The following is a 15,708-nucleotide window of genomic DNA, read 5'->3' as shown; positions in this document are numbered from 1 at the left end:
CGAATCTTGCAGCGCGCACCTCAAACAGAATGCACGCACGAAATTAGCATACAGAGAACGAGCGCGGACTAACAATTGTCACAGCTCGATACTTGAATCGCGCTGTTCCGACAGAAAGAAACAGGCACGAAACGAGCGCACAAGTACATGCGCAGGAGAAGCGCGAACAACTGTCGCAATCGTAAAGAGGATCACGCTCAATCACCGATGTCCTCGTTCGCAAATGGCAGGGGCAAACTTGTACCGCGAATACATAAAAATCTGCAGCGTATGGCGCGCTGATCCCGTGCGGAGCGGCAAATGCCTGGTCGAGTACGTGCAACGTAGGGTGGCCGAAGAGTTTCGCCAGAGTGAGCAGACCGTGGTGCCCGACGCCGAACTGTGCACCCGTCGACTGGAGAGCCTCCGAGCCGTCGCCTCAGATGGGTACGCCAAGCAGGGTCTCCGTGTCCTCAGCCACGGGGCTCACTAGGGCCGAGTGCGCCAAGGTGGTCGTCGAGAACCTGCACACCGCCGAGGGAGCCGAACAGGAGAAGTCGCTGCTCGCAAAGCTCAAGGAACGGCTCTCTTTCAAGACAGACACATCGCAGCCTGCTGAATGCAAGAAGTGAAGAGCGAGTAGCTGTGCTACCTGCGGTGTTCTTTGGTGTTTGTAGTCACTAACCTGTCCTGTCCCGGTTTGGAGTTTCGTAAAAAAGTCTTCGAGCGAGAGAAAAAAGAAAGGAAAAGATGCCGGCATCGGCTCTTACTGAACGCAAGAAGTGAATAGAGAGTGTAAATAGAAGCAGCAGTGTTTCTTTCGCGTGTGTAGCCGCGTCACCCGTTCTTGAGTCTGTTTGGAGTTTCGTAGAGATAGCCTACGAGCGAGAGACAAATAGAAGTGTGTGTTTTGTGCCGTGTGTTTAGAAAAGACACCTTTCCGTGACCCTGAAGCCGAATTACGCCTGTGTTCACTGCGGCGAGACGCAACAGCAACTGTACAAGAGCTACGGTCCCGGCCTGCTGAAGTTGTCGAGATGTTCTCACTGCAATCGTATAGTTGACGAGTACATCGAGATGGAGTTCTCAATAGTCCTGATCGACGCAGTGCTGCAAAAACTGGAGGCATACAGGCACATCATCTTCAACGTAGGAATGGGTAGGCCCTGGAAGATTGCCTTACTCTGCGATGATGCTTGTTGTTCCCTTTTGTTGTCATCATTCCTTCATTATACAATTATTCCTTCGTCGTGTGTCAGCAGTGCTGCTTTTGTAAACGCGGCCACGGCAGCGAGCGAAGTGACCTTCTTCATCTCCCGAATTACGAGCCTAATAGGCGCGCGCGAGGAGGAGAGCCCATGCTCCGTGGGGGCGTTGATCTGCAGACGCGACAACCTTTGGAGCGCGCCCACTACAAGCCCGTCGCACCACCTCGCTACTGATAACGAAAACGCGCTATTGCTTCGCCGCTCCCGGGGCTGCCAAATGGTGTGTGGTGTACATGAATGCAGCATCCTCAACGACGTTCGCTCCATCGCGTATACAGTGGTTAGCGCCGGACGCGGCGAAACGAGAGGTTGCTGGTTCGACTCCGCACGACAGAATCTTGTCTTCTCGTTTTTTTTCCTTCGTAATCTGTTATTATATAATTTAAAACGTCATATCCATAACAGAAATACATCAGCGGAGCCGTGTAGGACCCCGGCATAAACCACTTTCGTTAAAAAAAAAGGAGTATAGGATGCTGAGCATTATTTTTCGAAAACTGTTCTCACATGAAGATTGCTGACGCTTTTTCATCTCACAAAGGAAAATCAAACAAATACGAAAGAACGTTCATCCAAAACAATGGGTTTACTTTGTCTTTCCAGAGCCAAAGCCCTTACGCGCAAAGCCCTATACTGACAGTGCGTTGAGCTTCGAGAGACAGGCTAAACAAATAGATCATTCTTCGGTGCAACATCGTTTTTCGCCGAAGAACAGCCACACATATATAAATACAGTCATTTCTCAAGAAGCTTGCAGCCTTTAATTCGGCACTTTACGGTCTTGTGTATTCACTCGGTAGTAATTTTTAAGCCTCATAACATGTACCGAACGAGGAGTAGAGCGGCGAAGGCACCTCGCGGAGACAGCGGAAATAGGAAGGACGACAAAGAGCACCTTTTTGTTCTTTGTTTACGCCGAAATCGTTAGCGGAGACGCAACAGCTGCCCTGTTTGTTTTTTCTTTGCTTGCCTTGCTACCTCTTTGTTTCCGCTACTTACCTTGTCTAAGTGCTTACATCTCTCCACTAATACATACGGTAGACGAGTAAACATGGAAGCCCTCCGGCGAACGGGAAGGGGGAACGTGCTCTGAGACACATCAACAGCAAGTGCGCTGCAGCCGACACAGAAGAGCTACGACATTTCCCGTCCATAAAAGGGACCTTGTCGTTCTCACTGTGTATGTACGTGCGTAGCCTCACGTCGCAGCCACTCCATTAACAGCAGTCCCACTGCTGCCAAGGCAGTTGCAAGAAAGAAGTAAGGAAAAGAAAAAGAAGCGATGACAATGTGGCTGGCATACAGCTGCCGGGTTTGCCTGTTCTCGCCGTTTTATCACATTTATGCGTTTGCATCGTCGGCACTTCACGATAGCTTTTCCAAGCTACTCACACTTTTCCGCGCTTTTATTACGGAGCTCTTCCATCCTGGCACCTCCCCCATCTCCGAGTCCCCCCCCCCCTTTTTTTTTATTCATGATGTACGGGTGGCAGCCTAATCACCACTGTGAAAGCCAGGACATGTCTCTAGTAGACAGTTCTTTTTTTTTCGCTTGATTTCTTTGAAATAAAAATTACGGTTTATTTCTGTGGAATATCATCGTCGTTGTTTTATTGGCGCGTTACGTTTCTTTACCGTGGCAAGAAGAATCCTTACGAGAAGTTGGTGGGGCTCAAAGCTTCTGTGCACGCGTTTTTGCACGCGTTAAAGACAGCTGGTATTTTTAAACAATAATTTAGAAAATTAGGGGTTTACGTCCCAGAACCACCATATGACTACGACAGACGTCGTAGTAGAGGGTTTCGAAAATTTGGGCCACCTGGGGTCCTTTAACGTGCACCCAAATATAATCACACGGGTGTCAAGCATTTTTTTTTCATTGAAAATGCGACCACCATGACCGGAATCGTACTTTTGGTTTCGGTCGAAGAGTACTGCTAGTACTAACAGTAGTGGTTGTAGTAGCAACCGTGGTAACAGCACAGACGGCGTATAACTAGTAACATCTACGACACTCTTGTTCATGATCTCATGACATGTTTCGCAGTAAAAAAAGTGCAATAATTGTGCTAAACCTACCATGCGCAAGCAGCGCTTGGTCAGGTTGGCTAAAGCTGGTTAGTGATGGCTAGATGTACTTGGCGTTCTGCGCCATGGCTGCGATTCTATGTGTCCTTTCGTGCCACATTTGAAACTCGAGGTATAATAATTAAAAAGAGGAACATAAAATGTCTGAGCGTCGGTAAGAAAACTCAAACGAAAACACTTTCTGCGCCTCTAAAGCGATGGCACGCTGAATAGCGGAATATGTGCTCCGAATGAAAAATACCGATCGATGAAATTTAAGAGTGCGAAGATGGAGCCACGTCGCCGACGATCTTACTCCGAACTCCGCGACTGGGTCGCGCATTCTTTAGTTCCGTGCAGTGGAGGGAAGCCCTCGCCTCTCTTCCAAGCCATCGCGGTAGAGCACTTGCTTCAAGGATTACGAAGATTCAGAAAAAATGTGCTTGTCCTTTGCATTTCAAGAGGTTCTTTAAAAGCTTTAGAAGCTACTGCTTTGTCACTACTACTGTTCTCGTGCACACTTTTTCAGTTTACGGGGTGGAGAAACATGTTTGCGCGGTAACTTGGGCTTGTTTTTGTTCGCCTAATAAGCGTGGCTCACCCCTAACGTTCAGTAATATAAGAAAAGTAGGGAGTTTCACTAGACTACGTCCAGTTTGCTACCATTAGCCAGGTGGTATGAGGCGGTTTTACCAACGTTTATACATTATATATAAAGATAGGCTAACTTGGATTGCAGAAACTGTACCAAATTATAGAGGAATATTTGGTACAAGATTAAATGTATAAAAAATAACGCTTCTTGTGTTTTAATACTTATAGTAAGAAATAAAAATTAGGGCAGTTAGCGGTAAGTCACATTATTTAATCACAGCACAGCTGGTTGACCACTACCTGGTTCTGGCTTCGCAGGCTTTTCTAAATTTTTCTGACTGCACTAGGTTAATTGATATGATTCCACCAGCTCACGGCTGCCCAAAGTGAACTCTCTCACACACCAAGCCACTCGACTACTGAACGGAATTAGTGTTGGACATCAGTTAGCCTTCACGTACCAGCACGGAACAAACCTTATTCGAGTAACTTGTTTGGCTTCAGTCGCCAAATTAGTTAACAGTAGCCTAATTAAGCTCATTAACAATGTTTTCAGAGTCTCAAGTAACCCACTTTTTTAAGCCCTTGCTAAACTCATTAGCTAGCACAAGCTAGAAATCCTATTTAAAAGAATTAGTGCTATTCAACCAGGTTTTGTAACTTTTCCCAAACTCGACTTTACCTTACCCACAAAAATTCAACTCGGTCACAATAGCATTCAAAACATCTATTTCTTGAAAGTTGGAGAACGGTGTTGATACACCACTGATTTACGCAAATTATCAGTGATAATTATGTCTCATCAAGCGTGCGAAGTTCTAGCACAGTGCCTCGGTGTTCAGGTGTCCGTGAAATAGCTCAAAACTTGTTTAAAATAAAGTTATTTCTTCCCCTTACCCCCTTCCCCAGTACAGGGTAGCCAGCCGGTCTGAGAACGGGCTAACCTCCCTGTCCTTCCTCTTTCAATCCTCCTCCTCCTCCTTATTCTCATCTTCTTTTTCGCCCAGGCAAATTGATTTCTAGAAGATATTTCGTTGGCACTCTGAGAGCACTCAAACGAAACAAATATCTTCAGAATCTCGACCGATTCTCGCTTAACCGCGATAAATGTGGTCCAGAATGTCCCTGACTCTTACGGCTAGGGAGCAGGTAAGTAGGCAATAAGTTGCGAAAGTGGTGCGGCCACCTAAGTTGGCAACAATATCGCGGAGTCAAGTGGGGCTTCGGGGACGTTCCGCGGATCGTCGTCATGACCAGTGGGAAAGAAGGTGAGAGAGAGAGAGAGGGAGAGATCAGCTTTCACAATGGTCGTTTCGGTCCGGAAGACAAGCGAGGCGACACCACGTGACACGCCGTCTTACACAGAAGTAGTCTCACGCCCAGGCGACCGCTTATCTCTATACCGCTAGAAGCCACCGAGCTTTCAATTTATAACGCTTACGCGAACTCTCACAGAGAAAGAACTACGCAGTTCGGTGCAACGTACTCGACTTGCTCGGAGCCGTTGAGATGTATTGCGAACGTGCTCAAGTGGCTGGAGCATTAAGTGCAACTGCATCGCATCCTGCAACTCCCAGTGTTTTTCTCGATCATTTATACCTCGTACATCAGTAGATTGGAACCAACTTCCCAAAGACATCGTCACTATTACTAATAACAATATTTTCCGTCAAACCTTACTCAGTATTGTATGAGCTAAACGTTACTCAAAATTGTATTATGCTCACCGTCATTGCACAGCTACTATTGTATAATCAGGAGTTTTTCTTTACTTCTTTATTTTTGTGTTCGTTTCATTATTTATTCTCATGCTGTATTTTCTCTGCTGTACACTCTGCTGTGTAATATGTATTTTTATGCTGTATATTCTCATGCTGTTTTTTTCCTTTTCCTTGTAAACTTCATTTCCACTCCCCTCTATAATGCCATATGGTCCTGAGGGTAAATAAAATGAAATGAAATGAAAGTGTTTATCCGCTACACGCAGAAAGCACCAGTGAAGTTTTCGTACTGCTTGTTCAGTGAGTTCATCATTGCGAAAAATGGCATGTGTGTCCAACAAGTTTGTAGAACGGTTGTTGCACGCCACGTTTGTATTTCTCATCTGAAAGTAGCACAACTATTAGCACCTCTACTGGATTTCGCTTGTATTCGTGCGATACGCAAAAAAGAACGAAACAATACACAGACGAAAAGAGAAAAGTAGGCATCAACATTTCTCTTTCTCTTTGCGTCGTGTTTAAGTCTTCTATGTACCGCACTAACGCAAGCGAAGTTCACAGATGAGGGACTCACCCAAGCTACGACACTTCTGAACCTCTTGTGGCGTGACGTCAGCTGATTTGTCAGCTTCTTTCGGGAAAACGTAATGCTAAGGCATTACGATATATCTCTTGCACTGCAGTCTTACACTGTGGCAAACACTGCAAACACGCAGCATTCAGCGAATTCACACATTGCTTCTTTTTGTTTTTAGGTGTGAAAGGAAGCACATCGCCCATGATTTCAAAAAAAGGCTTGTACTGCGTGTTCATAGTTTTCCGCGATGGGGTGTAACTCGAAGTTAGGTCATTAAACAAGAATAACGTCTGCTCTTTGTGAATCCGCTTTTGAGATAAAGTAGCGCCGGCGAATTTCCACGCAGCCTGGATTCTTATGACCATTAGTGCCAAAAGAGAGTGTTACCTCAGAGCTTCGGCTCAGCTTGCAGAGTATACATTCTGCTTACGCGTCAGAATGTATTGTGAAGCCGTTCTTGCCGCAATCGCTTGTCTGATCTGGCTTGCTCAACGAAGTATCTTCTGCGCATTTCGACACCTACCCAAGAGCATGTATTGCGTCGAGTGAAAAGGCCAAAAAGTGAGGGAGAGTACAAGTCTGAGTAGCCTTACTGCCTTTAGCACGTCGCGACAGAAAAAAAATGCACTGAACTAGTTTTTGCACAGGTCTATTTTGCACTTAACAAAGTTGGAGACAAAGCGCTGCTGGTGTTTTTTCTCGCAATGCTCGCATTTTTTGTACACTTCCTCTTCTTCGAACGACGTCCGTGGTTGTTGGAAGCGTAAGTTTGGAGCACTATATCGTACATTTTATTTAGTGGCGATTTTGTCAAATAATAAAGCTAGTAACAGCTCTGTCGGCCAATAAAAACTCACAAGATAGGCAAACACTACATTCAGTGCAGGTTACTTCCATTCGTTAAAAAAGATGCAGACACCATATGGTGCAGAGTTTATCGTTACCTTTCTACTAAAGGGTTATATAATTCGCTCATAATGAGGGGAGGAGGTGGTCGAACTGATTGTGCTATGTGTATTAGGTGTGTGTGTGTGTGTGTGTGTGTGTGTGTATGTATGTATGTATGTATGTATGTATGTATGTATGTATGTATGTATGTATGTATGTATGTATGTATGTATGTATGTATGTATGTATGTATGTATGTATGTATGTATGTATGTATGTATGTATGTATGTATGCATGCATGCATGCATGTATGTATGTATGCATGCATGCATGCATGTATGTATGTATGTATGTATGTATGTATGTATGTATGTATGCATGCATGCATGTATGTATGTATGTATGTATGTATGTATGTATGTATGTATGTATGTATGTATGTATGTATGTATGTATGTATGTATGTATGTATGTATGTATGTATGTATGTATGTATGTATGTATGTATGTATTTATGTATGTATGTATGTATGTATGTATGCATGCATGCATGTATGTATGTATGTATGTATGTATGTATGTATGTATGTGTGTATGTATGGAAGACGTTTTCGATGAAGAACAGTGACCCATGTTTACCGGAGCACCTACGGAGCACTTGGTGATCCACAACTTGCCATGACTTTGCATTTTAAGAGAAATGTCACGTGAACGAGGCGACAAGCTCAGGTCTTCAGATCCATGTACGTGGGCTGTGTTTCGCTACTGCATTAAGTGCTGTTTCAAGCACGGCATTTTAGGTTCACAATTTTCTCCGCTGAAGGAAACGTGAAAACAGAAGCTGTAGTAACGTATTTCTTCTTCTGAAAACAAATTCCCCAGTGTCTCAGGCTTCCTTCCACATTGCTGTGCTGTATCATGACGGCACCCTACCCCCCCATCAAGACAGCGGTCTGATTGCACTGGACACGGCTCGTGGAAGGAATTTTTTTTCTTTCCTTGGGGAGTGCATGGACCCGTCTGGAGAGTAAAGTTTAAAACAAAAGAAAGCCTAGCGATTGCGTCACACAGAAATCTGAGCGAAGTTTGAGAAATAATGCAGACAGACAGACAGACAGACAGACAGACAGACAGACAGACAGACAGACAAACAGACAGACAGACAGACAGACAGACAGACGGGCAGACAGACAGACAGACAGACAGACAGACGGACGGACGGACGGACGGACGGACGGACAGACAGACAGACAGACAGACAGACAGACAGACAGACAGACGGACAGACGGACAGACGGACAGACAGGAAGCATGGAAGAGCGTAGTGGGAAGAAGGAACATGTCGTTGTAGCAGCAAACAGGAACATTGATCTTAAGGCGGCGTTAGCGATCGCTAGGACACACACTGCCTTTGCAGCCATTACCACAGGGCTCGTATATTCTTCTACGTACTGAGAGCTGAATGCGACAAGACTGTGCGAAAAGCTACTTGGAGCGACCGTATACTCTTACGCGGGCGTTTTGAAGAAGTTGGTTTTAAAAGAGTTATATGTCACTCCTATTGAGTATAACATTACCATTGGTTGCTCTCGGATTTATTTTTTCGCCCTTGCTCCCGAACCTCGGAGTTTTTTTTTATTACTGAAATTATTCTGCAATTTTTTAATCAAAATCAACGACTCTTCATAATCACTTTGTGTAAGGTTACCGGTGTCGAGGTAGAAATCGTATTCTTGTAATGAACAAGGCAATAGAATGTCACGGAATGAGACATGCATGTTACGCACCGGATTTCGCCTCGTAGCTTGAGAGCATAACGACAGGGGTAAGCATATTCGCACTGTACAGTATTAATGACATTATCCCCCGATGTTTTGACGGGTAAAACTATAGAAAAACTGTCAGCACGCTGATTTTTTTCCCATGTGTTACACGCGTGCAACCAACAACCAATAAGCAATGCGCAGTTCAATGCATGAGCCTACGCACCTGACCTGCGAAAAATAGTTCGAGTCCTTCGTTGCATAATTATGGTATGGGGGATCAGCGGCCGGATATGACTAATTAAAACAAGGCAAGCATCGCATCAGCCCTCTCTGCTTCTCCCCACTTTGCCTCGCAAGTCGACGTCGACAGCTCGTACATATTGATTAACGCGTTGGCCTAGGGAAAGGAGCAGTAGCTGTGCTTGCACGGCGACAGCCATCCACTCTACAATGCAAATTAGGGACGGTGGGAGATGGGTGACAGCAGGACATCCCAGAAATAAGTAATCCGTGCTCGTTCATTTCCTGAAAATGCCGCCAACAACAAAAACAAAAGAAAAAACGTTGTTGATCCCTCTTTTCAAGAATCGGCAAAACACGAAAGTTAAACGGGTCTTCACAGAGGCAGTTGAGTGTTCATTGTGCAGTGTTGCGCCACAAGGCAGAGGGAACCATTCTACAGCCACGAATTGCGAAGTAACGCGAAGAACAGCAAACAGCAGCAGTTCAAAACTTGCAGCGCGCACCTCAAGCAAAATGCATGTACGAATTGAACATACACGGGACAAGAGTTGACTAACTCTCACAGCTCGACACATTTAAAGTTTGCTGTAATAATAGATAGATTGATTGATTGATTGATTGATATGTGGGGTTTAACGTCCCAAAACCACAATATGAATAAGAGAGATGTCGTAGTGAAGGGCTTAGGAAATTTCGACCACCCGGGGTTCTTTAACGTGCATCCAAATCGGAGCACATCAGCCTACAACATGTTTGCCTTAATTGAAAATACAGCCACTGCCACCGGGATTTGATCCCGTCACCTGCGGCTCAGCAGAAACGTGATGCCGCTGCTCCGCTCTTCAAAATACTGATAGGAGGTATACATTACCGATTTGAAGTGATTACTATGCCTCGATCCGCACTTTTCTTTCTCCAACATGCGTTTCCAAGAAGCAAGAATACTGGTCATTAGACAGTTTGTTTAAACGGTATCGAGGAAGAAAAACACAAATACAGGACACAAATACATACGTTTTAGTTTTTTTTCTTTTCCGCTTTTACTTTACGTATATGAGGAAATAGCCTACACTCTGCATAATACTGCGCATAACAATGACCACGTCTATCCGTGTATATACAGAGAGCATCAGGGCACAATTTTCACAACGGTGATGAAAATTGCACCCCAGAGTCCTCGAGGAGGCACTCTAGCCAGTAGACTTAAGACGCAATGATAGATAGTGCACTGTGAAAGGAAGGAACGGCGGGAAATCCCCGTAGACTCTTTTTCTCTTTCTCGCCTTCTCCGTGAGTTCAACCTACGTGCTCCCCAAGGGCGGCCAAGTTTGCATGCTTCCTTACTTACCACGTTCATCTGCTCATTTTCTATCTCTTCTTGCAGGTCCACCCGCTGCATGCATCACTGCTGTGCCTGCAAGGATATAATTATGAGAAAAAAAGAGATGTGCAACAAATATTGAGTAATAATAAGAAAGGAAGAAGAAACATTCAAAAAAGAACAAAAATATGACTAAATGCAAAAAGGCCAAGCTGTCACTTCCTTGAATAAACCAATACACGTGAGTGGGTTCATACGGAAATATAGAGAAAGGTTAGTAGAGCTGTCATTACTAGAGGAACATTATTGTTAGTAAATACATCACTAAAATATATTTCCGCGAAATAATATTACTGTTTTTTAAACGTGCAACAGAACACTTCCCGTAAAGCTGCTATAATCCTTAATCGTCACTTGAAGACCTCTTATGCAGTGTAGTAAGCGTGCAGCAAAGGGCCCAGCAACCCCATTATTTAAAATATTGTCTGCGAAAAAATCGCGTGTATGTTGTTCTTTAATACTAAGGACGTAATCACTCTCTTTTCTTCAATATTTACACATTACACCAGAAAGTGTGAAAAGCAAAGGTATGTTATTGCGTGTGACTATTACTACAGAACAAAGCCAGCTCTATAACTAAGGGCTTCGAAGACTCCGAGGGACGCGGTCATAGCTAAACATGCTATGGTGTCTTGACTCTATGGTCGGTAAGGTGGCTTTGATTCCCGGCCCCGGCTGTAGCATTTCAATAGCGGCCGAAACAAATGGCACTCGTGCACACAGGCCTAGATGTACATTAAATAAAGAAAAAAAAACAGATGTCAAACGATTACTCCCGAGTATCCCAATATTGTACACCTGCTATTCCACTGTTGTTACCGGCCCACGAAACAGAGTTAAATATTTAGCTAAGTGCTTATTAGGTTACTTAAATCTCCGGTCACTTATGTCAGTGGATCCTAACCTCGTTGTCACATTGTACAAACACTGATTCTCAAGCCAACTTACACTCAAATTATAAATCAGTCTTCAATTCAAACTCAAAGTCGAGAATATTCTTGAATCAACACTCCTCAATGTTGACAAGAAAAAGGTAAAGCTGGAAGAATGGCTTCTGCTTCAATACAAAAAAGTAATCGAGGCATCCTTGGTGCAAGGGCATCGATAACTCGTGTGAGCTCCGGCGCTAAATGAGGCATTCCACGGCGCCACAACTCACTACCTTCATAGCTGTACAGAGAGAGGACTCGTCTTTCCCAAGCCCTGTCTAAACATCAAGAACAAATAAAAAAAGCAGTTGGTGGATCAATTATTCACACCTAAGGTCCTATACTTTTCCTGGATTCCTTTAGAGGCGCAGATGTCTGTTTTTTTTAACTACGTCAATTTTAAGGGCCATTTTGTCTGAGATCGTCAGCCTTTCTTGGCTTTTCGTTTCCTTTGATGACTTTCGTTCAGGAAACTCTTCACTGCAAGGCCGTCTATTTTCGGCTCTTCAATATAGCATATTTCTCAGTACAGATCCTTTCTATTATTGTTCTCTTTTTTTTCTCTATGCTTCGTTCGCGGCCTTGTCCTAATCCAATGGCGGTTTTCTCAGAATTTAATCGAAGGAGCTTGCGAAATGAGCTTCCGTTAATGAAAAGCGAATAGACGGCGGATAGAATGTAGGTTCTGTTTTGTCGTTTTTGTGCGTGCTTGATGATGCGTGTGAGAGAAAATTCATGACGTACCACAGCACTCATTACCGAGAGGCTTTAACGATGGGCTTTTGCTGGAAATACCTTCATCCCCAGATATCAGCGTATCTTGCATCAGAAACGACTGTAATGGGCTTAACTGATGGCGAACTAATTTCGTGGATAGTTCAACGGCTGCAACAAATTGGTTCAATATAGGTTAACTAAGCCAGTCTCTCAGTGTGATTTAGGATAACGGGCGAATGAGGGAATGAAAAAGAGTGAGTGAATGCGTGAGTGATGAGTTAACTGGTGATAAGTGAAGAAGCGATCTGAATAATTACTGTAGCAAGTGAGGCTTGTTGCTGTAGCTTTATCTTCAAACAGCGCACATCCGCGGATACAAGGAAAAATTGCCAGCACGAGCTCTTGTGTTGAAAGTCTCTTCTGTCTTCGCGTTTGTGTGCTGTTTGATAAATAGATATGTATGATTTAACATCCCAAAACCACCATATGAATATGAGAGACGCCGTAGTGGAGGGCTCCGGAAATTACGACCAGCTGTGGTTCTTTAACGTGCACCCAAATCTGAGCACACGGGCCTACAACATTTCCGCCTCCACCAGAAATGCAGCCGCCGCAGCTGGGATTCGATCCCGCGACCTGCGTGTCAGCAGCCGAGTAACTTAGCCACTGTAGACCACCGCGGCGGGGCTTGTGTGCTCTTTGACGATGCGCCGTTGGAAGCTTCAATCACGTACGTGATCCACCATCGCTCGCGACACCACGTGGTAGCGGCACCAAGTGACGTGACGTCATTGATTAAACCTTTTAAAACTAACACGTCTGTATGACACAGAGGCCTCTGACAATGACTGGTACACTTTTCCATGCGTCTGTCAACCTGTCTGAGGCACTTTATTTCTGTTTGTGCAACGTCTACATTGTTTAGTGCTTTTGCACTGTGTAAAGTATGTATAATACCGGCGTCCGATATTCCGCAAACTGCATGTGAAATCGACGCGGTATAGTGCTCCTTAAACTGTTCACGGGATTCCCCCGTAGTACAGAATTCCGTGAACTTTATACAAAATTGTTCTGCCCTGACTATCTGTAAACTCCGTAAGGAATTTAGGCGTACCTCTATGTAAAATTGCGGTGCTGTGGTACTCCGTAAACAGCGTACACAATAACGCCGCCAAGATTCCACAAACCGTTGACATAAATTCCGATGTCCCGTGATTTAGGAGTGAAATGTCACAAAATTAGACTTCCCAAGTTCTGTAGAATCTAGAACCCTCCCAAAATTACGCACTACGCAGCTCTGCGACTTCTTCGCGCTTTTGTTTCTTTGCATTCGATGACGCACTTCTCGTCTTCCGACAAGTACTCCTGATTGGGCGATTTGGTGCATGATAAAAATGGTATCTCCTTAACGCGGCTCAGTTTGAGCATGAAGAAAAAAAATGCTATACGGGCAAGAGGAGAAAAGCAGATGACACTTTGAGCACTCATACTGTCGTCTGTTTTTTTTTCCCCTTCTTGACTGTACACCATCTTTTCTTCACGCTCAAACTGAGCTTCCCTCAAGCAACACTACTTCATTGTCTTCCTTCAAGTGTCTAAACGTTGCAACTGCACTATAGAGAAAAACGAGAGTGAATTGGAAAGAAGGGAGGTTAACCAGATGCTAGTGTGCGTTATGCTACCCTATACTGGGGTTGTGGGCCCACTACACTACATGTAGAAACTTCAATGCGTGGTTGACTTCATCTCACACGTGAGCTAGAATCTGATTGGAGGGAATAAAAACTTGGAGGACTTTTGAGAGCCACCTTAAAGAGTAGTGCATCATAGCATAATCGGGATTCATGCGCGCGCCCTTCTAAGCTGCTATAGCCTTCCTTCGGTTCTCGGCGCATGCCTCATTCATACCGCATTTATTTATTTATTTATTTATTTATTTATTTATTTATTTATTTATTTATTTATTTATTTGCATACACAGATACACAAGGACACAGAGGAAAGAGGGAGAGAGGAAGCTGGCAACTGCCGCCTGGAGGGGCACAACGCCTCCTCACTCTTCCGGGAAGAGGGAAGAAACAGAGGAAACAAAGATTAGAAGGAAGAAAGAGGAAAGAATATGAGGAATAAAAATGAATGTTGAAGACTATGACGAGTAAGAGCAAAAACATAAACAAAAATAATTCACAAAATGAATAACAATATAATAAAAAAACGTTTATAAACGGATGGCCAGGTCCGTTTGGTTCATAAATGTAAGGAGAACTCGATGAGCCTGGTCGCGTGAAGAAACCGTAAGGGACCTTACGCGACCAGGAAATGAACAACCATACACGAAACATTAGATTGATTGATTGATTGATTTGTGGGGTTTAAGATCCCAAAACCACTACATGTTTATGAGAGACGCCGTAGTGAAGGGCTCCGGAAATTTCGACCACCTGGAGTTCTTTAACGTGCACCCTTATCTGGGTGCACGGGCCTACAACTTTTCTGCCTCTATCGGAAATGCAGCCGCCACAGCCGGGATTCGATCCCACGACCTGCGGTTTAGCAGCCGAGTACCTTGGAAGTTTTCAACTAGAAATAGTCGCTCCTCGATTGGCACTTCATTGGATGCGACACTGCCTCTGCGCAAAGCTCCGAGTACCTTAGCCACTAGAAAAACATTAGTCATTTCAAATTATTCTGAAATGCCTACTGCAAGTGCATATTTAAACCCCCCCCCCCCCCAGCTCCGTAATTCTTTCTTTCTCAGCAAGGGACCCACAATGCGTCCGCAAAGCAACACGTGAACCTACGCAGTTACCAGGCTCACTCTGTTGATCCGTTTGCAGCGGACGATGATTAAACACTTTAGAGCGCTTTGTGATTGGCGACCCTCTAAATATGCCTTTCGTTTAACAATTTAAACGTTATGTGGCCCCCTGGAATTCTACGCTTCGGCCATGCAATATCACGTGCGTTAATGGGACTCTTTGCCCTACACTATGTTCATGTAGCGTTTTTTTTCGTTTTTTTTTTCATCACAGCTATTTCAAACAATAACGTAGCTCTGTGGTGGAACAGTTGCTTACCATGCAGATGAAGTGCATTCCATTCCCACTCCGAACCAAAACTTTTTTTGTTGTTAAATCATTTCCATCTTTCTTCATTTTTCTGTCATACAGAAGATGATAATTTTTCGCTCACAACCAACGACACTGACGAAGTCCTTTAGCGCAAGATTGCGTTAAAGCAGTGTAATAAGAAATATTAAACGGACTATCGAAGCCAGAAGTTGCGAGCGATAAATTTTGAACACCATACACTGTCTGGCGAGTGCATTCCGGATGCTCCATGTTTCCGCACTGGACAATTCTGGGAATGCGAGGCTATATTTCGCCCCGCTTTACTGTCTCTGTGTCAGCGAAATTCGGCGGTTTTGTTTTCTAGCGTGGCAAACAAACAAATGAAAACGTTAAAAAGTGGGGTAAATACCAAATAGTTGTTTTGTTTGCATCGTGGATGCAATCTACTATTTTCCTTTCTTCCACTGCGAAGAACACGGCGTCGCTTCTGACGCGACTGACAGTGA

At 44.3% G+C, this 15,708-nt stretch overlaps 2 pseudogenes; one reads left to right on the top strand and one right to left on the bottom strand.

The window, feature by feature from the left end:
- The first annotated feature begins 223 nt into the window (after positions 1-223).
- On the top strand, positions 224-1,001 carry LOC142766828 (ubiquinol-cytochrome c reductase complex assembly factor 2-like; annotated as a pseudogene).
- Positions 1,002-14,540: 13,539 nt separating this feature from the next.
- LOC142767972 (U4 spliceosomal RNA) lies at positions 14,541-14,773 on the bottom strand (annotated as a pseudogene).
- Between the last annotated feature and the right edge of the window lie 935 nt (positions 14,774-15,708).

This window comes from Rhipicephalus microplus, chromosome 7 (genome assembly GCF_043290135.1).
Source record: "Rhipicephalus microplus isolate Deutch F79 chromosome 7, USDA_Rmic, whole genome shotgun sequence".
Taxonomy (NCBI): domain Eukaryota; kingdom Metazoa; phylum Arthropoda; class Arachnida; order Ixodida; family Ixodidae; genus Rhipicephalus; species Rhipicephalus microplus.
This window is presented reverse-complemented; position numbering and strand designations above follow the sequence as displayed.